This window comes from Furipterus horrens, unplaced genomic scaffold, assembly GCF_987537825.1.
Source record: "Furipterus horrens unplaced genomic scaffold, mFurHor1.1.pri manual_scaffold_9, whole genome shotgun sequence".
NCBI classification, from domain to species: Eukaryota; Metazoa; Chordata; class Mammalia; order Chiroptera; family Furipteridae; genus Furipterus; species Furipterus horrens.
In genome coordinates this window covers 89,673,087-89,700,245 of record NW_028327179.1, presented here as the reverse complement: position 1 = coordinate 89,700,245, position 27,159 = coordinate 89,673,087, and the positions used below count along the sequence as shown (strand labels likewise).

The 27,159-nt window shown below is 40.0% G+C and overlaps 1 protein-coding gene, 1 non-coding gene and 1 pseudogene across 2 annotated transcripts in view; 1 reads left to right on the top strand and 2 right to left on the bottom strand.

The window, feature by feature from the left end:
• EXOC4 (exocyst complex component 4) overlaps nucleotides 1-27,159 on the bottom strand; it is a 689,199-nt gene that overhangs the window by 299,462 nt on the left and 362,578 nt on the right. The gene's annotated exons all lie outside the window — the stretch shown is intronic.
• Nucleotides 1-27,159, bottom strand: part of LOC150002157 (phospholipase ABHD3 pseudogene) — a 108,945-nt pseudogene that overhangs the window by 54,967 nt on the left and 26,819 nt on the right.
• On the top strand, nucleotides 10,257-10,362 carry LOC150002158 (U6 spliceosomal RNA). The gene has a single exon (XR_016513194.1). It is a non-coding gene; the product is annotated as a U6 spliceosomal RNA (small nuclear RNA).

Genomic DNA, 27,159 nt, shown 5'->3' with positions numbered 1-27,159 from the left:
TTGCTGAGACCTACTATACGAATATGATCGCCCCCATCCCAAGACCCCCACCACCTCTCTGACCTCATCTCCTTTCACGTCTCCCTCGCTGTGTTCTAATCATATAGGTTTTTTCCCAGTGCCCTCCAAACGCCACGTGAGCACTTGTCTCATTGCGGCACTCAGTGCTTGCTGCTCCCTCTTCCTAAACATCTGTCTCCAAACATCTGCATGGATCATCCCCTCACTTCCCTCGGCCTCTGCTCCGAGATCACTGTCACAGAGATGCCTTTCCCAGCTAGCCTGTTGCTCCACCTACCTGTCTTCATGGCACTTGTCAGCACCTGACCTGTTTAACCTCTACTTTATGATTCACTAATGAAATAATAGATATGACATTATTAACATATGGAATTTGGGCTGTTTTGCTCTCTGATGTATCCGCAGGGCCCAGAATCATGTCTTATAATACAGTAGGTGCTCAATAAACAGTTGCTGAATGAATGAGTGGGCCAGGGAACGAATGAATGGGAACACCCTGCAGAAGAGCTGCCAGAAGAATTAAGATGTAAGAGGTTCTGCTTTTAAATCTGCTTCACTGACCTAGCTTCCAGATGTGGATTTACAGTTTTGTCTTTTACTTCCACCAAAGCTGGTTTTCTCCTTCCAAGCGACTTTGGAGAAACCGATCACGTAAGTAAAAGTTTCTCAACGGATCCAATTGAGTCCTCTCTGCCAAGCAATTCAACAAGAAAGTCTTTACGAATTCAGAAATATCAGCTTGGGAAAACCAGAGGTGACTCAGCAGTCCAAGGCATCAGACTAAACCCCATGAGCAACACTTGGCTTTGCCAGATCTGCCAGCCTGGGCTTCATTACTAACCTTGCTTGATATGAGAGTTTTGACTTTTCCAGAATTTAAATTGGCATGACTAGCAATTACATGTAAGAATTTAAAATATATATATATAACTCAGGGCTTCATTTTTAATTTTGAGTAAGTCACGATGGAAAGAAGTTAAACTTCTTTAGTTGCTCAAGATAATACTCCTCATCAAGTCAAGAGGTACTGTCCTAGCTCTGCCCGGAGAGACACTATTCATCTAGTTTTAAACAGTATTCTGTTTTTCTGCTCGAACCAACTCCGTTTCTGCTTTAGTGAAGGAAGCACCCAGGAGGTGGAAAGGTGAAGAAGACGGAGGTTTCTTGGAAACTGCTGGAGGCCAGTTGCTGCCAGCGGCAGCACGGCTGACTTTTCCACGGACCACCTGACCTCTTCTGCCCTCCTTTCTGCCCTAGAAGGCACTTTGTTTTTGCCGAGAGCCCCAAAGCAGCTACTTTAATGAGCAACAGCAAATACATTCACGCATCTGACAGCTTTCAACTGGCAAATTTGTAACGTACGAATTCCAAAGCAGGTAAATAATTTAAGACTATCAATGTAAATGGAGGAGTTAACATTTCATTTATACATAAGGCTCAGAAAGAAAGGAATTTTCACCCTCTGAGGCACAGGAATAAGAGCAAGTCTACAAAATGATCAGTGACCTAGGAAAAGGTTAAGAACAGCTTAAATAATAGATGCAGAAGTAGAATCCAGACTGACATAAGTTTAGTTTTTTCTACATCCAAATGGAAATAACCCAATCTGAGGAGCTGAATTTATGTGGTAAGGTCACAATTCAAAGACTGCTTGTGTAAAAAATGCAACAATTGGGGACAGTTTGGAGTAGTAATATTACATACCACTTTGCATTTTGAATGGCAGGGAAATTTTACATTGATTTTCACAGAAGACACTTAAATGAACACACTAGTAAAAAAAATCAATGGATTATTTTCCCTTTCCCGGTGACCTTTACAATGCCTAGAATTAAAGCTATGTACCCAAGAGTTATCATCACTTCTGCTTACTGCACCAAAGACCAGAGACCTAAAGTTTCAATAATGTTTCCAAAGTGGCTACTCGAAGCCGCACATAATTGCCCAAAGCAGAGCTGAACAATAACCAGCTTCCCTTTCCTTGTGAGAAGAATAGATTTCTTCTTAAACATTCCTGGTTGCAGAACCTTAATTTTTTTTCTAAAGGAGAAAGAATAACTATTTTTCTCCATTTAAGGAGCCTCCAATTTCCCCCACTCTGAACGTCAGATAAATGCAAAAGTAACAGGAATTTAATGAACTTGGGTAAAGTAGCTGAATATGTGTAGCCAGAGAAACGATTTTCCTCTAGTTTATATCTTAAACTCTCAAAATCAAAGTGCATTATCAATAATTTCCAACATTTCAGTGCAATGAAAAGAATGGTTTTAAGGTTTCCAAGTCCCAAATGGGATAAGGGGTAAGGCCTGTTTAGCAAAAAAAAAAAAAAAAAAAACTTAAAAGTTCCATTTTATATCTTATTCTACATTTTATGTGATTTTCTTTCTCTGTGTGCCAGGAGTTACAGGCAACTACCAAATGTAGCAAATGTGTAACTGTATCTACATACCTCAACTTCAAAATTGGTATGTTCAAATTTGACTTTGTCAGGCACTGTGAAGAGTCTCAGTTTTTACCCTGTTTGGAAGCTCTCAAGTTAGCCAACCACAATTTCATGGACGCTGGCAGACGGTCCCACTCCCCTCCCAGCCCCACAGTCAGAGACGAGGGACATTTGGCGACTTGCAGCAATAACATTAGCCAGGACATCATCATGTCCTTGCACGAGTTCGTTGAGGCCCCGTTCTCACCGAGCTACGTGACAGGGGCCAGGGGGTGCATGACTCTCAGTAAGGGAGGAGAACTGAGGTCAGGAAACTCCAATCCCTTAAGCCAGGCTGCAAGCAAACCTGCCCACCCTCCATGCCCTGGAAGGAGACACTGTTTGTATAACATTGGACAATAAATAAGCCCACCCTTGACTCCGGAGGGGAGCCACCATCTCTCTTCTTTCAAAGCAATTCACTACACAACCATCCTTGAGAAGATGGTCCACCAAAAAGGGTATTGAGCTTCTGTTCACAAGCTGTGAAAAAAAAACGCAAGAGATCCATGGAAAACTGTCTCCCAATATCCACTTTTTTACACTGTATACCTGCCTGGCAGTTATGTGAAAAAGAGACATCTGACTCATGAGAAAGTCATGAAAAAGACAAAGACCAGTGCTTTTGGTTGACTATAAAGGTTTAAAAGCTTACTTCATCTTACAACAAGCACCTGCATTTTCCTTTCTCTGCATCTTACAATGGCCTCTGTTTCATGTGGTAAAAGCTGGCCTCTGGCAAACTAGCAATACTAGAAATGGGAACGACACCTCCTGACTTCTAAACATATTTTTTTTTCTGCCATACCACATTGCCTCTATATTAAAACAGATTCTCTCTATCTTATTAATGGTTCCAATGATCAGTTTTGATTCTTGGTTCTTTCCCTAAAGATACTATACAAATCCCAAATAGGTAACATTCAGAAAGCATGCTCGATGATATTTCAAAGTATTTTTCTTTATAATAAGCTCCTAAGAGTACAGAAAATAGTAAACTGCAAAGTGATACCACTGCTGATAAATGTGCATGATATGGATGTTTTTCTTAATCTTAATGAAAAAAATGGAAATTAAGCTCTACAGTTTCCCTTCTTCACCCAAAACCTAGACCAGTCCATTAATTTAGTGACAAAATAATGAGTTATCTGAATTTCAAGGTCTCCATTTTCCCTTAATTGGCTATAGATAGTAAATGCAAAAGCAAGTCTACCAGAAGCTAAAGGAATAGAGAAAAATGACAATCTTAATATCAAACACCACTTTATTTTTCCTTTAGGAAAACTGAAGGGTCCTATTTCATGCTAAGAAGTTCTAGCCCAAAATAATTTCTTAATAAAATTATAAGATAAATGTATGCCTGGAACAGCTCTACATTGTATTTGTGGCGGCATGTTTAGAATGGCAGTCAAGTCGATTTTAAGTTTTCTGCCTCCTTGCTGGAATGTTCTCTGTCTACACCTCCAAATGGTTTATGTTCTGTTTGGGAATACACATTTGACAACCCTGCACAGTGAATCACAACCTAATGGGGTAAGGGCCAGCAGTCCTTAACTCCTCTGTAATATATCCATCCTTCCACCCATCCACCCATCCTCCCATCATTTCCTGATTAGTTTCTATCAAGCACTATGCAAGGCGGGGTTAAAAACAAACAAACAAACAAACAAACAAAAAAAAAAACCAAACCAGAATGCTGAAAGAGACATGGCAAACTTTTGTAAAAGTCTTGCTATATTAAAGATAATTATTTTTGGAAGACAGCGTTATTTCTATGTTTCTGTCAATTCAATTTAATGAGAAATCGCCAAAATCCACTTGAGAGAAACACCTTTCGTACAGATTATTTTATAGCATTTTTATTTGTTACTGGGCCTTATTAAAGTAATTTTCACTGCCTTTTTCACTCTGTGTATGCAACACTGAGCCTCAAACCGTGCGCACAGCGCAGAACAGCAGCAGACGCTCACAGTGCCGCTGAGATGCCAACAGACACGAGGGAGGCCAATGCAGCCTGAACAGAAGTCAAAGTTCAAACAACTCAAATCCGCAGCTTCCTGGGCAATAGATTACTTCTAGCCTAAAAGATCTCGCTTTCAGTTTCTTTGCCTTTTTTATATACCTGGAATGCCTGCTGCCACACTATTTTTCTGAAAAATTCTTCTGCATGTCGTGGTTTGACAAGAAAATCTTCAATGGCTCCAAACTGACTGGAGGTTGACTCTTCAGTCCTGCAGGAAGAGCTCACCACAAACTCACTCCTTTCTCCTCAAAATGAGCCCTTTCCTTAAAAAGACCGGTCCACCCGCTCTCCCTAGAACATGCCTGCTCCCACACACATGTTCTCATTATGCCAACTTTTTTCTTCTTGACACGCTAATGGTATTTGTGAAAATGTGTTGCAGACTTCTTTTCAAATACACACAAAATTGAAAGTGACCATAATATACTTCTCTCATGAATAAAATCTTGTTTCACATCATGTCACAATAAATATGAAAAAGTTGTTTATCAAACTGGGCATGGAATACTATGTTTAGGAGAAGCAAATTTTCTTTCCACCACAGAATATAAGGGGAGAGTCTAAGGTCAAATAATTTGGGAAAATATTGCAAACCCACTGCCTCCTTTGGAAGTTTCAGAGTTTACACTAGCATACAGAGTCTCTGGAATCTACTAGGAAAAAAAATTCAATATTGCTTAATTCACTCATTTTCTAAACTGTTTTCTTTGTTGAGGTAAGACTTGTTTATAACATTATATCTGTTTCAGGTGAGCAACACTGTAATCCGACATCAGCATATGACACCTCATGCTTGCCACCAAGTCTTGTTTCCACCCGTCACCACACAATGGACCCTTGTCCACTTCACCCTCCCTCCACCGCCCTTCCCCTCGGGTAACGGCCAATGTCTTGTCTGCCTCTGAGTGTTTTGTTTATTTTTTGTAGCTGCTTGTTTGTTCTGCTTTTACTTTTTAATATTCTACGCAGGAGTGAATGGTATTTGTCTTGTTCTGTGTGACTTACTTCCCTGAGCATAGTATCCTCGAGGTCCATTCATGTTGTTGGAAATCAAAAGATTGCACCACTTTTTTTAAAATCGATGAATAGCATTCCATTGTATGATATAAAGTATTTTCTTCATCCATTCATCCGCTGATGGGCACGATGGGCACGTAATTGTTTCCATGTCTTGGCAATCGTGAACAATGCTGCAGTGAACATAGGGGTGCAGATACCTTTCCAAACCTCACTATTCCCTTTCTTGGGGGATTACTGTCCTTCTTTTTCACCTAATGTTCACTGAAGTCTTATGCTGTACTAAATGCCCACTTTACTTAATCCTCACTACTTTCCCATGAAGAATAAGTATTGTCCTAATTTCACGTTTCAGAATACTGAGGCTTAGAGAGGGGAAGGCCCTCTGGTAACACGGCCAAGAAGTGGGCGAGCTGGGATTTGAACTGAGGTCTTCACTTCCAGGGCCCAAACTCTTACCCACTGTACTGCAATAAGCAGGATGTACCGAAAATGACCACCAGAGCTTACTCGCTGTTGCCTGGAAATCAAACTGTTTGGGGCAGGTGAGTACCTTTCTCCTAGCTGAAGCGACTGTATCCTAGATTAGTTATCCGTGGCACTGGGGCTTCCTCCCTCAGAAGAGGGAACCGAAACTTCCCATCGGTCAGACAGCTGACACTCTCAGACAATTCCACAGGCAGCTGGGATGCCAAACAGACCTGCTTGGTTCGAAGCACCATAGTCCCCCAGTGACCGGGATGCTTTCTCATTCCTGCCCCTCAGACAGGCAGAAGAACAGGGAATGGAAACACTCACTCACGCAGGCTCGGCAGAGCCCAACCCCAGGACACCTCTCTACAGGATGACGGGAGAACTGGGGGAAACTGTGACTTCTTCCTCTTCCTGACTTAGCCACGTGAGCTTTCCTTCTTCCTGGTAAAACCTATTCCTTAACCCGTGCTGGGCGAAGCTGCGCGAGTGGTCTGGTACGTGACGAATGGAGACCTTGATGGAATCTCCTGGGCGCAACCACACTGCGTTTGGGCATAAATCTTACCCACGCCTTACCCTGATTCTCCTTAGTGAAGGGGGATTCCTGGGCCTGTAAACTACAGCACAGGGTATCCTTTGGCCTTTGAGCAAAGCACATCTTTGATATATACCATCCTTAGTTAAGACATTTTTTCAAAAATAGGCATTCTGATTCTAAAGAAAATTATAGGCTTCTCAAAGGTAGGGCTGAGGCCCCGTATATTTAGTACCCTTAACAGGTCCGGAGGCAACCTTGTGCAGAGCAGGCACTTCGAACATATTTTCTGGTTACATGTATGTTCCTCAGAAGGCCACATTTCATCCACTCATTAGCTATGATGAGCACCTACTAAATGCCAAGCACTGTGTTGGGTGGGCCCTGGATTTACAAAGATGTAGTATGACTACATGAGAAGAGTGGGGTGGGGAGCAGATTGTGGACAGCTTCACGGGCAGGGGAGGTGGGATGGGGGAGGGGAAAGAGAGGAGGAAGCAGGGCACCCATGGGCAGAACAGCCCCATCCCTGTAGCGCCTTACCCAGATTGAAAAGGAGCAAACGTCTATAGCCGAGTGAGAGAAATACACCAACTCTTTAGTTATTAAATGCATATGAATTTAAAAGGAGATGATTCTTATCATTTTTTTAAATCATAAAGCTCACTTAATGAGCAAAAGTTCTTTCACCAGTTATTAACCTTGAGTTACACACAAAAGGGCAATTTTACTGATTTCTTTCGTTGGCAGTAGCCACCTGAAAGGATAAGAAAGAGCAGTGAACCTCCCGGAAGTTCTAACAGTTCATCTCTGTCTGTCTTCTTCCCCCTCCCTCTCCACTGCCCTTTTGTCCTTAGAGCTAAATCTGAACCTTTGGGCAATATCAGACGGACTTATTGCTAACAAGACTTTTTAAACGTAACAATGAATGGGAAAAGTTCTTGTTTCTTTAATATGTTAAGTCTAAGGAACAGAGAGTTAGTGGGAATTATTGCCAATTGCAGAAATATATTCTTAAAGAAGATTTTCTAAATCTAATGTAAAACAAAGAAGCTCTTTAAAAATACTCTAGAAGAAAGCTCCAATTTTGAGGGCATTTTCATTTTTATATTTCATGACAGGAGACCAGATCTATATTAAAAACCATTTTAAGTCTTCAAGTCTAATAGGCAGAGCCAGGTGTGAAAAGCGTACACTTAGACTGTGGACTTGGAGAATTTCCCTCACAGGTCCTTCCAGAGCAGCACGCTCCTCTCTGAAGTTACCCAAATCCATATTTCTAGTAGGTTCTGCTCACACAAGAGTCCCCCCTATGCGCAGGTATTTCAGCTCTACAACAAGCCTTCACAATTGCTCGATTTTTTTTTTCCTGCCATAATGAGAGGCCCATGTCAACCTTTTCAGGGTTTCATGTCCCCTGTACTTTGCAGTGCTCTGCACATAGTAAGTATCAACAAACATTTACTGAATGAATCACTAAATGAGTGGAATGCCTCTAGGAAAAATAATATTTGCTAGGTATCATATTAGAACAAACGTACCTAAATGCAATAGCATGAGACACAGTCTTGGAGAACTTGCCTGTAATATGTTTAAGAAACAGGAAAAAAAATTCTTTATTGGGATATGTTTTCTTCATAACTCAAGGCAAAGCTAACTGCTTTAACAATTCTGTGCCATCTATAAATGATTCTTGAACAGGAATTACATGGCTGCTTGACAGTAACCTTCCTATGAAGAAATGTGCTTTCTAGAGAAAGGGGAAGAGTTACCATGAGAAATGAACTGTCTAGTTTCAAGCGTCTATACTAAAAATACCCCCTCCTCCCCAAGTTAAATAATTAAAGGCACTGGCCCCCTGGTCGCTTCCCTTCTCTCTCTCTCTCTCTCCTCTCTCTCTCTCTCTCTCTCTCTCTCTCTCTCTCTCTCTCTCTCTCTCTCAAAACCTGTAACAGAAAAGAGAAAACAAACCACGTCTGGTGAAACAACACACAACATGCAGACAAGGTAGAAAGGATCACCTTTCAATTCATCACAGCTAATCAGGACAGAATGGCCCTAAGATGCAGCTTAGGAATTAAGAGAAAAATACAAAAGGAGAGCAAGAATAAGGCCAAAAAAATTAAAAATCTCTATAAGTCACTCAAAATATAGAAACCTTTATGTTTAAGACTCTTGATTATTTTAACGGATCATTTTTAAACTGGGATCCCTCCTGTTTGTTGAATTCCCAACGTTTCCCCCACTCCCCGCTACCTCGATCATTAGAAAACATTGAAGAGTGTAATGACCACTTCAAGGTCAGCAGGGAAAGGGGTTAGCGAGCAGACCCAAGCGTGGTGTCTACATTTCCAACTGGGAGTGTTCAGAGGTGGCAAGAAGGAGTGAGAGGACAGCGAGAACCCCTGAAGGCCCAAGATACCTGGCCGGGCATCCCGAAGCCCAGAATACTCAGTACAAAGTCACCCCAGTCACTGTTCTCTGCCTTTTAGCTTCCCGCTATTTACACCACCCAGTAAGGAACTGCTCCCCTTTTCTGAAGATCATAATGATTTTGAGCCAAAAGAAGATAAGGGAGACAAAAATGGAGAGAATCATGAATGGAGTCAGCAAAGTTAGACAAGAAAATTTGGAAATCAACACATACAATCTATCCCATTATATCAAAGAAAAAATGAGGCTCAGAGATGGGATGTCTTTCTCCACATCCTACAGTGACGGAGCAGAAGCTAAGACCCAGAGTTACTTATTCCTTTGTAGTCCAATATTATTTCTAATATATTATGACAGTGATTATGACATAAATGGGAATAATGAACTCATAAGAGTTAAGTTCCAAAGATGAGGACTTTAACCCTGGCTGAGCCTGACACCAGTCACTGCCACTAGGAGCCTTTGTTTCCATGCTCACAAAATGAGGATGATACCTGCTCATTTACAGAGTTATTTTCTAAAGTAACACCATGTCTGTGAACATATAATACAGACTGTGGAATACAAACATCCAAGGGGATCTGTCATCCACTAGTAGGCTTTCAGCAGCAAGGGGGCACAACAGCGGGACGATCTATTTTCTCACATAGCAATCCGTCCCAGGGCGGGGAGGGCTCAGCGACATCAGGTTAAGGCTCTTGCCGCCGCCGCCTGTGACTCTCAGCTCTTCACTCCTCCAGTTACTTTGTCCGCCGTTACCTTCCCTTACAACAGCAGGGGAGAGAACACCGCTCTTATCTGTGGAATAAAAATCTTCTCTTTCGGTCCGATTAGTTCGGAAAATAATTTGGACTTTACCTTCACTAGCTGAGCTTCCTTAAGAGCAGCTCAACAAGCATAGTGTTAAAACTATTCGAGGGCTAGTATAGTCGCAACGCACTGACGCAAGGCAAGGACACCCCAGGGTGAAAGTGCCTGAGTTCCTCAAAATGGAGGAGGTCTTATCAGTACCTAGCTGAGTCTACTTTCCATATAAAATATCCATGAATTGCTTAATACCACGAGAGATGCTCAAAAGTGACCATGTGTGTCACGTTTGTGCATCTTTCTACAAAAATCCACGAAACTCTCTACTTGGAGTTTCACTAAATCCATTTCTCCCTGATTTCAGTCTGAGCATTGCAATCTGGCTCCACAGGTAGCAAATTGAAATGTTTCATGGCCCAGTGCAGATGGATTGAAGAGAATATGGCATTAAGGAAGAAGCAAGCCTGCTCCCTTTGGCAGCTCGTGTACTAAAATTGGAACGAAACAGAGAAGTGAGCATGGCCCCTATGTAAGGATGACATGCAACTTTGTGGAAGGAAGGAAGGAACGAAGGAAGGAAGGAAGGAAGGAAGGAAAGAAGGAAGGAAGGAAGGAAGGAAGGGAGGGAGGGAGGGTATCCTACAGTGAAGCTCTCACCAATGACAGTAATAATGTAGTGAATGACTGAGCACTTGTTAAACTTCTACCGCTGTGAAAGTAACCTGTCACTTTCCTGGTTGTGCACGGCAATGCCCCAGTCTCCGACAGAACAAGTCATTACAAAATGATATCGTTTATTTTTTCTTGCTGTTGTTCTATGGGGACGGGGTGGAATATTGTAACCTACACCTCGGAACTCCTCTTTACTGATCGTATAATTAATTTATCTCGCTCCTTCGTTCATTTTGTAAAATGTCTGGTATACTGGTGGTGATGACATTTCCTTTTCATTCTTATTCTTTGGTTGTTAAAATGGAGTCCAACGTAGTTTGATTTTAAGTTTCACATGACATGATTTTCTGATTTAGGGTTACTTATAAAATAGAAAACTAAAAAGGATATGGTGACCGTGTGAAGGAAAGACAAAGGAGAAAGAAATTAGCGGTGGCTTCCCTGTAACATGCTTCTTTGTCTCTGACTGCACACTACAAATGGTTGAGGGTAGAGGAGAGACCTCACAAAGTCGACCTGTGTATCTGCAACCGCCAGTGCATATCCCAACCCGTTTCCACGTCCAAATCGTCTCACCACCCAGTGTGATCCCCACACACGCGAGCCAGGGCAGCCGCACTGACACGGGGCTGCCAGCAAGAGGGAATACAAACACAGGGAGGCACCTATAGGACCAGCTGCAGGAGAGGCATGTCCCTTAGGTCTTCCCCCTCCTGGGATGTGAGCCCCAGCATTACCAGTGCTGTCTCTGCTGGGCCTCTTATCAGGTGCTATGGACGGAATGCTATGTCCTGCAAATTCATACGTTGAAATCCTGATAACCCCCAAAGTCACTGCATTAGGAGGTGGAGACTTTAGGAGGCAATTAGGTCATGAAGGTAGAACCCTCATGAGTGGGATTAGTGCCCTTAGAAGAAGAGTCACAGGAGAGATGTTTTCTGTCTTGGACATGTAAAGACATGGCAGGAAGGCAGTCACCTGCAAATCACCAGAGGGCCAACCTGCTGGCACCTTGATCGTGGACCTCCAGCTTCTAGACTGTGAGAAATAAATTTCTGCTATTAAAGCCACCCAGTCTGTGGTATTTTTGTTACAGCAGTCTTAACTGGCTAAGAGTCCAAATATCTTGTCCTAAATGCCTGATTACTACCCTATGCAATGTTTTATTAAATTCACCAGATATTTTTAAGGCTGATACAAGTTTGTCAACATTCCTAGGGAAAGTACTAAAAATCTAAAAGTAAATGCTCTGTTCATCTGCCATTTGATGCTAAGAGGATAATGATGACCAATTTAAGCACAACACAATCATATATCTGTAATATTAATAGCAGTAACATCCACAATGATGATGATAATAATAATACTCCATCTAATGCACACAGCACTGACCACAGGCCAGGTGCTCATCTAAGTGGTTGACTAACAAAAATCCTATCAAGTGGGTCCTACTGCTAACCCCAGTTTACAGATGAGGAAACTGAGGCAATGAGAGACGACGTCATCAGTCCAAGGCTTCACAGCTAGGAAGAGATCCACACCAAGGCAATGTGGCTACAGAGCCTCTGGTTCTTCACCACTACACTAAAATCTCACACCTCCCTAAAAAGGAAATAGAAAACAAATCGTCTGATTATTCCATCATAGGAGGTCATAAAAACAATGCTACACTCACACTGGCAATGGAAAATCTCCCAGCTACTAGTCTGAGGTCTAGACAAACACATACTAAATATGATGACACCCTCTTCCGTGGGGCCAGATGTAAGCAAACCTCGATCTGATAAGAAACAAGGAGTCTACACAGCTTGGCAGGTAACAACTCTTAACCTTCCTGGGCAGAGCCCAGTGACAGGCTGTTGCTGATAATCAGTTTGCAGAATGCTCCCCTGGAGCTGCTCACTAATGTGTGCAATGAACTTGCCTCCTTTTTATCTTTTTCATTCCTCTTGTGTCATCTCCGGAATTCTGATCATTCACAAGTCTATATAGTTCTGCAGCATCCCTGCCAATGTCAACCCTGGCGGACACTGCCTGACTGTAGCCGGCTGTCCTTCAGACTTCACCATTAAGGAGGCAGCTGCTGATCAGAATCTCCATTCTGAAGGTGGCGTCCTTTTAAGAATCTTCCTGTTGTTACCGAGGGGAAGCATTTGTCTGTGCTTCCAGACCAGACTAAACATATCAGATGTAATTTCTTTTAAAGACATAACCAAGCCCAATACTACAAAATGACAGCTCTGAGAAAAAGCAGCTGAATGATGAGCAAAGGTACAGGCTCTATGAAACCCTGGCATTTGATAAGGTTTTCTTAGAAAGAGTGTGGCTATGGGAGACAGGAGGGTTACTAGCTGTGTAATCTTGAGAAACTTACTGAGACTCAGTCTCTTCATCTTTAAATTGAAAAAAAAAAAAAAAAAAGATAATATCCTAGGTTGCCACGGGACTTCTGAGAGAATATATATGAAGTGCCCAGTACAACGCCCACAATAAAACAGAAACTTCTCCCCCACCAGAATTTAACCACCAGGATGGCAAAGATTCTTGTCCATTTGTTCTCCAGAACTTCATAAGTGCTCAATAAGTATGTAATGAATACATGAATAAATACACTGGTTGGGTTTTTCCTTTTAGCAATACCGATTAAGGTCAATTCCTCTGTTTGAGTGATGCAGAAATAAACCCGTTTATTAGGACTGGATACATTACTGAATCCTTTCAATCACCACGGCTCTCCTAGCGAAGCAGGATGCTTGTTCTTTCCCAAACGCAGAATCAAAAACTCAGGAAGAGCTTGAGATGATAAATGCCTCAAAATCCTCATTCATTTCCGTTGACTAAGCCACTTATGAAAAATTCCCTTTTCCTGAATTGACCAGTCTACTTTTCTTGTCCTCTTCTCCTAATAATTCTTGGCCATCAGGAGAGTGAGCTGCATTCTAAAATGACTCATGGATCTCCAGTCAGAAGGAGGACTTGTCTTGGCTGATCGCTTTTGGCCCTGCCCCCCAAACTTCTGAGTCTGGGGGTTTTCATTAGGGCTGTCAAGGAGATTTCAAAAAAAAAGTTCTTTATAAATAAATGAATTATAAAGCACCATACACACTTCAGGGATTGTTTTTATTATTCCCTTATCTAAGTAATCACTCACTGTCACTTGAGATAACCAGAATTTCAAAATTTCAGGTCCTCACATCTGCCAGAAACAAAGAAAGCAAGTTCCCCCCCACCCCCTAGGGAAATAAGTATTTGGGAGTTGAGAAAAAACTAGGCACATTTCTATTGATTTACTTAAAAGGAAGCTGTTAATCGAATTAATCAGTATTTCATTGTCAACTTTATTTTTCTTTGTTTCTATTTAACAATGGCTTTTCTTGTCACTGGTATAAGTTGAATGCTAAAATTTTACCCGTAAAATAGCTTCAGTGCAAATCCTTAAAAGTACCTGACAACTGCTTTTGTGATAAATGAGTGGCTTCAATTTTATATTGGTAAAAAAAAAAAAAAAAAAGAAAAATAAGGAAGAAAAGGCCACTGAATGTGTACACAAAGAAAACATAATAAGAATTCTGGTTTACCAGATTGAGACAGTTAAAGCTCAAGATAGGGACAGGGAGCCCCCCTGTTATGGACTGAGAGAGAGAGAGAGAGAGAGAGAGAGAGAGAGAGAGAGAGGGAGTGAGTGTGTGTGTGTGTGTGTGTGTGTGTCCCTGCACCAGTCCCCAACCCCGGCCCTGCTAAAATTCATAGACTGAAGCCCTTATTCTCAAGGTGATGGAATTTGGAAGTAGGGGGTTTTCTAGATAATTAGGTCTACATGAGGTCATGCGGTGAACCCCCCATGATAGGATCAGTGCCCTTATAAGGCAAAGAGGTATCCAAGATTCCTCTCTTCAGCACCTGAAGACAAGAAAAGGGCCATCTGTAAGCCAGAGAGAAAGAGCTCACCAGAACTCAACTCTGCTGACACCTGATCCTGGCCCCCTAGTCTCCAGAACAGTGAGAAATAAATTTGTTGTTTAAGCCACCGAGTCTATGGTATTGTTACGAAGGCCAGAGTTGACTACCACCTCCTTCATAGTCTGTCTCCATATTCCCTTTAATTGGGTCTGAGAGTCTGAACTTGAAGAAACTTCCCTTTTGCAATCTCTCTTGAGAAGCAAATTATCCCAGCAACTCCACACCTCCCTGCAGAGCAGCGGGCTCCCAGCCCTCCACACCAGCAATGTTAACGAGAGCTGGCGGGGGAAGGCACGTGCCCCACAACTGGGAGGCAGCGGGCTTTCCCCTCCGCCCTGAGAAGGAATTAGCAAGGACTGAGAATTTCTGTGCTCTTTGCCTTTATTTTAAATTTGAAAAATGTTGCTTCTGTCAGCAAACAAAGAAAAATAATTTAGGCAGCTTTGTAGCAGATATTCTTTGGGTCCACCTATGTTTAGAAAGCTGTCCTTTTTTTTTTTTTTCTACCTTTTTCTTTTTTACTTTCTAGAGTCAAGATGTGTTGATTACTGAAGAGGCTGTTAAATGATCTGTGATTCCATTCCTACTTAATTATTCTCACAGTCCTCATCCTCCCAGAAGCTCACAATGGGTATAGACACTGTGTATACATACATCTTGCCCTGTACTGTACAATCGTTTTGCTCTTATTTGGGGGGAGGCAGCAAAATTATGCTCCAGAAACTGAGTGTGTCTTTGCCAGCAATTTATTTAGCAGAGGTTTGCTGTGAGAGTTTTTACCAATTTCACAAACCAACAGCATACAGGATAATATCTCTTAATAAGCCAAATAAAGAAATAACATATTCCAAACAAGTGACAGATTGACCACAATTCTTCTAGGTAAGGGGACATGAAGGAATAAAGACCCAATTTAATATGACATGTACTTTTTTATAGGAGCAGGCACTCTGAAGAGAGGGACACCCAGCTCATTTCTAGCTGCCAGGGCAAAAATAAAAGCCCCCTGTTGCTAAGGGCACGTTGCTAGGGAACAAAGACGCTGCTGTTGGCAGCAGGCTGACTTTCTTCCTTGGGGCCTCTGTGCTGCTTTTGACCACGGCCCATTAGACAGTAGCCCCAAACCACGGCAGGACCGAACACCCAACGGTTTTCAGAGGGTGTTTAGGTTAGCAAGGAGTCGCCTCGCCCAGACTGAAACTCCCAAACGGTCCTCAGGAACTCTCGCTAGGTAGAGTCTAAATGCCCTTTCGCATCCTGGCTTCTCCACCTGTTCTGATCCACCAGTCCCCGGAGTGGCCCCTCACTGCGGAAGTGCTCATCAAAGACAACAGCTGTGAATGACAACAGCCTGACACAACTTACTTTATACTTACAGCAGAGCAACCTTTTTGGTCTTTGTCATCAACACGCAGATTGCAACAACTGCAATTGAGTCGCGAACAAGTAGATCAGAAATCCTGTTGAGCCTACATGCAACATCAGTACAGAGGACGAGAGCCGCATGTAGCTATTAAGCACTTTGAATGTGCCTAGTCCCCACTGAGACGTGCTCTGTCAGACACACACTGGGTGCATAGATTTAGTGTGAAAAGAGGAATGTGAAATAGCTCATTATTTTTATGTTAATTACAGGTTGAAATAATATTTTGAATGTGTTGGTAGGCATAAAATATATTATTAAATTTTTTCCCTTAATGTGGCATATATATTTCTGTTGGAAATAAACTGCATTTGTGACTCATTATATTTGTTTTGGGAAGTGCTGAGCTATACATTTATTAGTCAACCAAAAGCCATGCCTAATGTTGACTTAGGAGTCTGTATATCTATATAAATGTGAATATAAATATAAATGCAAATATACACGTGTGTCTACCTGCTCGGTAGAATGCATTTGTAATTGGTAAACCAAGTTTATAAATTTCTATAAAATAAAAGAAAGCTACCATGCTGAAAACTGTTTAGGTGTTTTCATAATAATTATTATTTTGAAGCTTATGGGAACTAATAAAATACAAACATATACAGATATATATTTTTTTTTCACACCCGGAGACCTGCATATATACAATTACACAATAAAAGTGACATTAATTCTAACTAGTTGGGAGGGAAATCCACTCACACACTAGCAGAAAGGTCAGGTGAATATTCCACTTTTATTTAAAATTAACTTTATCATTTCTAAAGTGATAAATGCACTGGCACTTATAAGTAAATGCTGTCTAGTAGAAAGTATGATTTAATACACAAATAAAAATCATTCATAATCGGCATAGAAAAGCCTCAGCGGAAGCAAGCTCTTTAACAGCACCTTAAAACGATATGATTATTAGCTTTTGGTCTTGTTGATCTTTAATCATGTTAATATTTTCCTTCATTAAAATTTTTAAGGTAATACGCTTCAATTCAGCTCCACATCGGAATATCCTTTCACAGATCATGAATTATGAAATCCTATTACACTCTGCAACAGATCTTTGTGAGGATGTGTAAGACTGATTCTGAAAATGAAATATTTCTCAAGTCTAGGACTACATTTTAATTTTGATTACACGGAGAAATTCAGCTTGGACAGTTAAGACTTTCTAGGTGTTTTTTAACCCTTTAGTCGATTACCCTTGCAAATTCAACACACTGTTTATTTTCATTGACATATATCTTTCCATTTTTATTCTCAAATCTGCTTATCTGGTCCTTCTTGTATATTTCACCAGGTAAGACTACGCTATAAAATAATTATTACTTTTAATAAGCATATGAGAATTTAAACATCTAAGTGAGAATCTTTCAAAATACTTGCCTATGGATGTTAGATATTTATCTCAGAGCTGCTACCACTATAAAAATATTCTAGAATTCTACTTTAGAAACTGCTCCCCAAAATTAAATGGTAGTATATCTTTGTCTGCTAAAGAATATTTTTTTACCATGTAAAACCATTCAAACCACAGTCTAAGGAATTAAGAAGTAAATATATTAGGTATTATCAGTTGATAGTTCAAAAATATATATATATGATGTCTATCCAGAATGTATCCAGCCATGTAATATGAAAAATAGACATTTACTGAAAAAGATACAAGATACAAGAAACATGATACACAGGACAAGGACACCTCAGTCCCCTTCAAAGTAGGCACCTTGGGACCTCACACAGTTCTCCCAATTGCCATCAGCTGCCCTGTTGTATTTTCCTGAATCTCATTGATGGTGTGAAATCTCTTCCCTTTCAAAGGTGATTTTAGTTTTCAGAAAAGCCACAAGTTGCAGGGTGCCAAATCTGGGCTATAGGGTGGCTGAGCCACCTGGGTGATTTGATATTTTGCCAAAAAACTGCACGACATGCAATGCATGAATGGGCGCACTGTCGTGATGAAGCTGCCAATCACCAGTTGCCCATAGCCATGGCCTTCTGAATCATCCAAATAGTTTCTGTGGAGGAATGTTCAAGCTGAACACAAAATGTGATACAGATTCATTGCTCTACTTTCTCAGTCATTTTGAATGTGATGGCCACACAGTGCACATGCTCACTCAATGGCGTCTACTGTCCCCTAGGACACTACTGTCTACTGTCACTGACTGGTACAGTGAAGTCATCATTGTTCACACATGCACATTCCAGTCCACTCTCCTGGGCTGCCAGGTTATATCCATGTTACGCAAACCATTCTCATTATATTAACAAGTGTTGAACTTTTTCCTGACAGACCTCATAGATACATAAAATATATATAAGTATATATAAATTATATTAACAACATATAAAGCAATTAAAGTTTTTGAGTCCTTGAATTTGCTCTAAAGTAATTCCAAAGAAAGATTTTTAAATGTTTGAAACAATGGCAACACTTATATATTAAAAAATACTCCTAAACTAAGTACTTTATACATAAAATTCAATTAGATGATCAAATGTAAATATTTACTAAAAAAATCAGTCTCTCTATGATCATGTTTCTAACATGTCAGCTGAAAAATCAGTTGTAAAGACATGTTCACTCTACTTCCATTTACATTCCTAGGTCAGAATTACTGAATTATAACCATATTACGTGTGACCTTCCACTTCTTCTTAGGTAAACAGAGAGTCGTCCAAGGTCACAGAGCTAGAAAATGAGGGAGTCTGGCCTCCTGAGTCCCACTCCTCCCACTCTAATTCACATCTAGAACTCCCCCTTCCCCTTCAAACTCAGGTAGGCACAGTGTTGGCATTCTCCAATTCACAATATTCATTTTGTATGAATGTTTTTTTTTCCAGACTACATTTAACCAAATTAAGCTACTTCTTCCCTTATAGAAACTATAAAAATGGTTCCTTCTACCAATACCAGTTCCACCTAGTGACAGCATTAATCTCCCTTGCACTCATTATTCTAGGCATCTCCCTTGCATTCATTATTCTAGGCACTCATGGGCCCTCTCTCCTTAAAACTAGTGCTGCGGAATCTCTCCCCAAATCCACAATCTCCATCAGCTTTCTGAGGTTTCCTTCTCAAATTACAATATCACTTCCTCTAACTGCCCTCTTGTAATTAAAGTTTAATTCATATTAAGTTTAGGATTTGAATTCAACTTAAGTTTTCTTACAACAGACACTAAGTTAATATTTAATATGAGAGAACCGCCCCCCCCCCCGTAATTAACTAATAAATAAACCGTAACAGAGAGTAGTCCCTGCAATTGTTTCTTGGAGCACATCGGATACCTAAGTTTCCATCTAAAAAACAATTACCAAGCCAACTGATTTCAGGCACTAAAACATAAATTCAGTAAAATAAGTGAATGTGGATGGTCTATTGTGATTTCCTATCATAAAATCTGACATACATATCTTGACCAGGACTTATAAGCAAAACAATGACTATAGACTCAAAATCATGAATTCAAAGGTTGAGTATTTGACCATGGGTCTCCCCAGAGAGCCTCTTTACTAGTGAATAAATGGAAACAATTTCCTGTTTTCCTTAGAAATTGGTCACAGAGACAAATTCACAATAAATTAGAGACAAATCCAGGAAAAGAGCCCACAACCAGTATCCATCAATTTCTTTTGTTCACATACAAAGTCAAGATGACTTTGATATAAAGAACTTGAATCGACATCATACAAAATTCATTTAGTAGAACTTCTCCAAATTGTATCTTTTGAAAAAAGTAGTCTCGAGAGAAGTGGAGTAATTTTAGAGAGGGGGTACTGTTAACATACTCACTTTGGAAAATACCACATGCTGCATCAATCACTTTAACACATTACAGTTCAGAAAAGTCCTGGATTAAGAAAATAAAAAATGACTCAATTTTATTTAACTAACATCCTCCCTCCCTCCCCAATTCCATCTTCTCTCTAACTGGCCATGGATGGATTCAGTTACATTTCCTGGGGCACCCATGCCTAGTTTGGCCAATGCTGGGTTATTGAAAAGTATATAAGATTCAAAGACAAATACTGTGCCAGACAAAATTTAAGGAACATTCTGTATGACTTCGGCAAGCAACTGAGCTACCCTGGACCTCAGTGTTCCTAAAAATAAGTCATAATATATCCTGCAACTACATAATGCAAAATCAATGGCTCTATTTCCATTGCAATGCAAATAATGAACCTTATTCATTAAAGCAAAGTCAAACATTTAGTGAATGCGCAGCATTTTCAGACCCTGCTGGAGCTCCTAGCTGAGAACAAACTCACATCTGATTGAGAAGACACTTAAATCCCTACGGGGAGCTGGAAGAGGCCTCTCTGGGGTCAGGCAGGGAAAGTTCTACTGAGGAGTAAACCTTAGGAATGAATGTCAATTTGCTTGAAGGGCTAGAGGTGAAGGGCATCCAAACAGAGGTAAGAGTCTGAGAATAGAAATGTTTAAACAGTCTAGGTGTAAATACATCCCTCTCTAGATAATTTCCTACTAGCCTCTTAAATGTGTGTTCTACGTTCACCTTGGCAAATATTTACATCATATCTATCAGCGTGGCTCTAAAAAAGACAAGTGCTGATCCTAAAGAATAACAGCAATAGTATTTTTTTTTAAAAGTTAGTGCACAGGTTTGTAAGAAAAAATACATACATGGCACGGAACTGCTAAAGCACAGGCCTACTTTTATGACTAATTTCTTATCATGGCCCAGTACGCAATTTCCATATTACAGACACACAACACGCACAAATACATCAACCACCAACCTTGAAACTTTAACATTCTTTGCAAAATCACAATATGTGGCCTCCAAAACCATCAAGAGAGAAAAGCAATGGCCAACCTACTGGACGTAGGCGAAAACAAGACATCCCATTCCAGCACAGAGTAACATGCTGGCTGAATGTCAGTTGTTAAGTCAGTAAGTACAGTCTGTAGTGCTGAAAAATAGTTACGCAAGATCCCTACGCATCTTTTTTAAGATGAACAGTCTCAACTCCAAAGGGCAACCACTACTTAAAACTATAGATAAGTAAAAAAAATAGACCTTTTTTTTTTTTTTGAGGACAGGGACTGATAACACAGGGCAGGTGGAAAAAAATAAAATCAAAGGTCAAAAATATAAAAACAATTTTTTTTTCAGAGAGCATGTCACCTTTTTAAGGAAGCATTCAACTTATCTGAATTTTTTATTTGATCTTACAACATAACACATATAGAGTTAACACATTTTAAACTAATTTCAGTTTTAAGAGACAGCTGGGTATACCAAGGGAAGAGAACATGGACTCTCCTAAGTTACACAGTTCTGGGCTCTGCACCACCCTCTGCCATTCGTTAGGTGTATGGCCCTGTGCTAGTTTTTATAACCTTCAATGTTCTATTTAAAAAACGGGGATATTTACTTCATGAAAGTATTGTTAAAAGTCAAATTAGATCATCTGTGCTAAAGTTCCTCCCCCTTCCTTAAGCTTTAAAATAAGCCACTTTACCTCCCCGTTTTCTTTATTTCCAGTTTGTTTCTATGAAGGAGAACAAAGATAAGGAATAAAAGAAATGAAGATGATTACAAAAGATAAGGGAAAAGACTAACCAGTCCAGGGAAAACATCATTTCTTTATCTCTCAAACAGGAGAGAACATTAGAATTATCATGGAGCTTTAAAAAAAAAAAAAAAAAAATAGCTGCCAGGTCCCAGACCTTCACCTCCAGTTCAGGATGACCAGGGATGAAGCCCAGGAATGTGAACGAGTTTTCAGGTTCCCTGGGTAATTCTGATGCAGCCAACTCTGGACATGTGCTTTAGAAGATTTGTTCTAAGCACAGAATAGTTCTAATACAAAGTTGGTGCTCAATAAATGTTTATCAAATCAATATACTGCATATGATTGATGGAGCCATTTGGATAGATAGCATGAAGGAGGAGGAGGAGGTAGAGGAGGAGGAAGAAGAAGGAAGGAAGAAGGAAGAAGGAAGAAAGGAAGAAGAAAAGAAACTACATTAATAATGTTCCAGGCACGGGCACTGACTTCTTGCCTTCTGAGACTAATAAAGGAGTATGAAATATAAACAAATAAATTAAAATAAAATTGTGATAAGCATTAACAATAGAAACAGTACAAAGGAGAATGAGTGTGCTGTTCTAAAATAGCTAACTTAAAAAAAAAAAAAATCAACCCTGATCTGTGTGGCTCAGTTGGTTGGGCATCGCCTCACAAGGCGAGAGGTCACTGGTTTGATTCCCTGTCAGGGCACATGTCTGGGTTTCAGGTTTGGTCCTGGTTGGGGAATGTAGAAGAGGCAGAGGCAGCCAATTGTTGATGTTTCTCTCTCTCATCGTTTATCTCCCTCCCTTCCCCTCTCTCTAAAAATAAGGAAAGAAAATCTTTTAAAAATTAAATTAAATTAAAAAAAAAAAAGCCAATCCCACATGATTTCTCTATGTGGAATCTAATGAGCAAACTGAACTGACAAGCAAAATAGAGGCAGACTCATAGCCAGAGAGCAGGCCGGCAGCTCTGGGGTGGGGCAGGGGCTGGATGGATCACACAAAAGGTAAAAGGACCCACGGACACAAACAACAGTGTGGTGATCATGGAGTGGCATGAGGGGGCTCAAGGGCAATGGAAAAAATACAATAAAAATAAATAAGTTAAAAAATAAAGTAAAACACCTCCATAGAAGATGTTACTTCAATGTCAACAATAAGAAAAAACCCAAAAGGTTATATAGAAAGAGACCAAATTTTAAGGGGGAAATATCAATTTGTTTTATGTTTATAATGCTATGCTTTAAATATTCCTTGACCAGTGGCATATTTTGGTTTTTGATGACACGAGAAACAGTCCAAATAACCTCTGAACTGTGGGAAATACTCAACCCATGTATTTCTGTGTGAATCTTCATATAAGACAATATCGTTTCAAGCAGTCCCTAACACAGCCACATTTCAGTATAACAAATGAATGTGGACATCCCTTTGGCTTTTACTATAATAGGATGTGATTTGGATAAGCATAATTTGGACAGCTCTAGAACTGCATTTCCAACTTTTAAAATGCTGAGACAATTTACTAGACATCATTGATAATGATGACTAGCACAGGTGCTGTCGCAATCATTGTAACAATGACCAACACACACTTAAGCTGTTAATGGCTTGGCTGGGCCCCCGCCATTAAATAATGATAACAACAATAAGTTTCTCAAGACTAACAGGTTCGCTGAAAAGAGGTTCAACTCTTCAGTAAAGAGCCGAAGACAGGGTAAAAGTTGACTCTTGCATTCACTAGTTGTTTCTGGCACACAGAAGATATTCTGTAAATATTTATTAGTATTCTATTTATTCCACTGTATTGCATTTACTTGATTGTTGAAGACGCTACCAAAATAATACCAAAGCATTATTTCCAAGAGACTCTCTTGGGAGCAAATGGTACACTTTTATATTATGGATACAAGGAATCACTTAATGCTGACAATAGATTCTGCAACTTGAAGTGAAACGATATAACAAAGCCACTTTTATTGAGGGTTAATGGATATAAACGAGTTAAGTTCCCAGGGCACTTCATGGATGCTGTAACGTTGGACAAAACAACGTTATTCGAGGACCTGCTGTATGCGCGCATCTCTGCACGGGCCGCTGGGAAGCTCAGCGCGCACGGCCCGCCTCTATCCAGCGTGTTAGACTGGCTCTGTGGCCTCTGAGTCAGTTTCCCTTCATTTCCCACGTCTCACATATCGTTATGTTTAGTTCACTCCGCTGTACCTTCACAAGCCACCTTAAATTGCATGTGGAAGAAGCTATATAGATAAACAGTAATGTAACAAAATATATCTTAGGAAAGAGGGCCTTGGAATAATTCCAGTGTGTATTCAGAATACTGTGAACGCCTAACTGGTAGAGGAGATACCTTTGCTTAACTCAAAAAACAAACAAACAAACAAACAAAAACCAGAACAACACCCCCAAACCTGGCATCCTTTAGTTTCTCAAGTACTCAGAGTATAATATAAATGTCAAAACGTTCACACAGGAACCAGTGAAGCATCTCCTGACAAAGAAAAACGGGTCTGGAGCATGGGGCTGTGCCTTCTGAAATGTTTAGAATGACAGACAAGCTAAATTATGTTTGGAGCCTTTATTTTTCTAAGGCAGACAAACTACATTTTTACTAATACTGAATGATAATTTACTTGTTCAAAAAAAATATTTGGGATAAGTCCTTCTAGTTCCAGAGCTTCCCATACCATTTATAACAGAGAAGACTAATGGCTAATAAAACTGGGCACTGTTTCTTTCCTTATCAGTCCCCAAGGAGCAATAATCTTCACTATACTGTCATTTCTGGTGCAAAGTAAAATCACTAAGCCACTGGGACTCCAAGTGAAAAGCTGCAAGGTATTGTTTCATTGGCTGCCACTTTTTTTCAGTACAACATTTTCATTTTGTGGAAGACTGCATTCTATTTAATTAAACATAGACAGCGATCAAAGGAAAAATGCATGGAGGCATGTACATAACATGATGCATGTTTTATATACATGGTGTGCCCACACATAGAATTCTATTTTCAGCTGGCTGCACAGAAAGGCCAGCTCTTTCAGAGTTAACCCTTTGAGTGCCAGCGTCGCTGTGTGAGTGATGCTGACAAATTTCCCCAAAAGTGCCAGCGTCGCTCCCAGAGACTCTTTTTTTGATGGCTATAAATGTAAACAACAATGGAATAATTCGTATTTATATTTTGTTCTCTTTTTTTGTACCTCAGGTTATATATTGATATTAACTTTTTCTCACGCTGATCTGAATTTCAAATTACACATGGTACTCAAACGGTTAAGCTAGCCATAAAAGGTACAACCTCCTTCCAGGTTTTGGTGAAGATCCCTATAAAATTATAAAATGATGTCAGGACATTTCTGTTTGTACTACAGTATGTCTAAATTATGATTTTAACTCTGAGTTCAATGGCAGTCAAGCGATGCGAAATAGTTCTACTCCAAACCAACTATTTGAAAAGTTTTTCAAGGTAAATAAAGAGTATCCCCTAAACCCATTTTCAAAAATGAATTTTACATATGCCTACAAATACAGTTTGCTAATTTATATACTTGTATTTTAAGATTTAATGCAAATATTTATGTTAAATACTTTTATCCAACAGGTTTTTTTAAGTCACATTTCATAGCAACTGTTTAATAACTAATTAAGCTAAACTAATGAACAATTGCTTGAGTATGTTTTTTAGGACAGGTTGAATAATTTAACAAGCTTGGAGAAAGGTTAGCACTTGTACTAACAGCCAGGTCCTAGGTGTGGGAAAGAAAGGCGGTAAGAGGCAACAGAGACAGCAGCAAACGCCAACATAGGAATTGAGAACTCAAAATACATGGAACAATGAGGATATCAGAGAAAGCCAATTGTTAAACTTAGTACCATTCCAAAGCTTTACTAGTCTCTGCCTATAGAAATATCAAAACTGTAGTAGTCTTGCCCTGGCCAGGTGGCTCAGTTGGTTGAAGCACTGTCTGTACACCAAGGTTGCAGGTTCGATTCCCAGTCAGGGCACATACCTAGGTTTTGGGTTCAGTCCCCTTTTGGGGTGCGCAGAGGAGGCAACTGATTGATGTTTCTCTCACATCTCTGTCTAATCAATAAACATATCCCTGGGGAAGGATTATTAAAAAAAAAAAAATAATACACGCAGAAGCCCAGTCAGCATCCAGTATGCGCTAGCTGATTAGACAGAAACCATACTCTGCTGACGGCACATACCTAGGTGTTTATGGAGATCCAGTGACTGCCATTATCACTGAGTACAGCCACCCCCCCACAGTCCCTGCTGATGGGGTCAGCCAGAGGCCTTGTCTACAGCATGATTCCATCCAAGCGAGCTACAGGTAACGGGACTAAGGGAGGATATCTTATCCAATGGCAGCAACTCCAAGGGCTGGCTAGAAGCCAAGGTCATATTCTTACTCTCAGAAAGTTGAAATTGAAATGAGGGAGGTAGAGAAAAAAGCAACTAAAGGGTCATGATGTGGAGAGAGACTGAAAATGTCATGATGTTAGTTAAATGTTTAAAAGAGTCCAAATTGTGAGAAAATAAAACCACAAGGAGGTAACAGCAAGTATGAAAGTGAGCTGAATCCTTTACTGGAAGATGAATATTTATGAGCCAGCTATCACACAGACTCTGTCATCTCCTTCTGCTCAGCTTTACTATGTTTACTACCATCCCTGTGCTTCTCTGCATTTTTATTAACTCCCAAGTACATCACACACATGCCAGAACACTTGCAATTATCTCAGTTAGTCTCTATTAAGCAAACATTTTGCCAATAGATTTTTAAAAAACTGAGTTGATAATGTCCAAGTAAACTGTAATCTCCCAAAACTCTTTTGTGTCCAATTGATGAAATTACCATTGGAGAGAAGAATAAACATGGTAGTAATGGCCTCACAACTATTATTCTTAGCAACTTTGTAATCAGTAACTCCCCCACTTCCCACCTGTCTTTCCCCATTCGCTCCTTCGCACCCCCATATACACCCACCTCTTTCCCATTCATATTCACTTGTACAAGGACTCCATTTATAATTGGAAAATTGCAATGACTGCCAGGTGTTTGAGAGTGAAAAATAGTCACTTTCAACAAAATGTAGCAGACTATTTGTTACTACAGACTTTCAGAAAATCAGAAGATTTTAAGAATACAAAGATTTTTAAGTGGCATAACTAACGATATAAAAGCTCAAAGTCCACTTTCCTCATTATCAAGCAATATACATATCATTAATAATGATTCCTACATTTCAGCCACAAGGTTTCACATCTCCTGTTTTTCTCCTTCCACTCCTCCACTCCATCCGCCCCCATCACCAAGGCTCAAAATCTTCCAATCAAGTAAAACTTATTTCACTCTACATTTGCTTTGCTCTTTTACCCATGTGTTAACTAGACACTTACACTAAAAAGCAAATACAGTTCACTTACTCTCTAGCCTCTACATCCTTTCAGACTGTGTCATTCCTTCAGAGAAATGTCACAACACTTTCTCATACCTTTTCATTACATCCTCATATTCTTGTTCAAATTTTTATTATAAAATATTCAGACATACAAAGAAGCATAAAGAATGTGTAGCCGTATGGTTGCTATACAGTTTAAGAAGCTAACCATCACAGAGTTAAAAGCTTGAGTGTAGTCCTCACAAATTTCCTTTTCCGTCTCCACTCCCGCTCCCAGAAATAACCATTACACTTTAATGTTTATCATTCAAACCATGCTATATGTTCTACACGTGA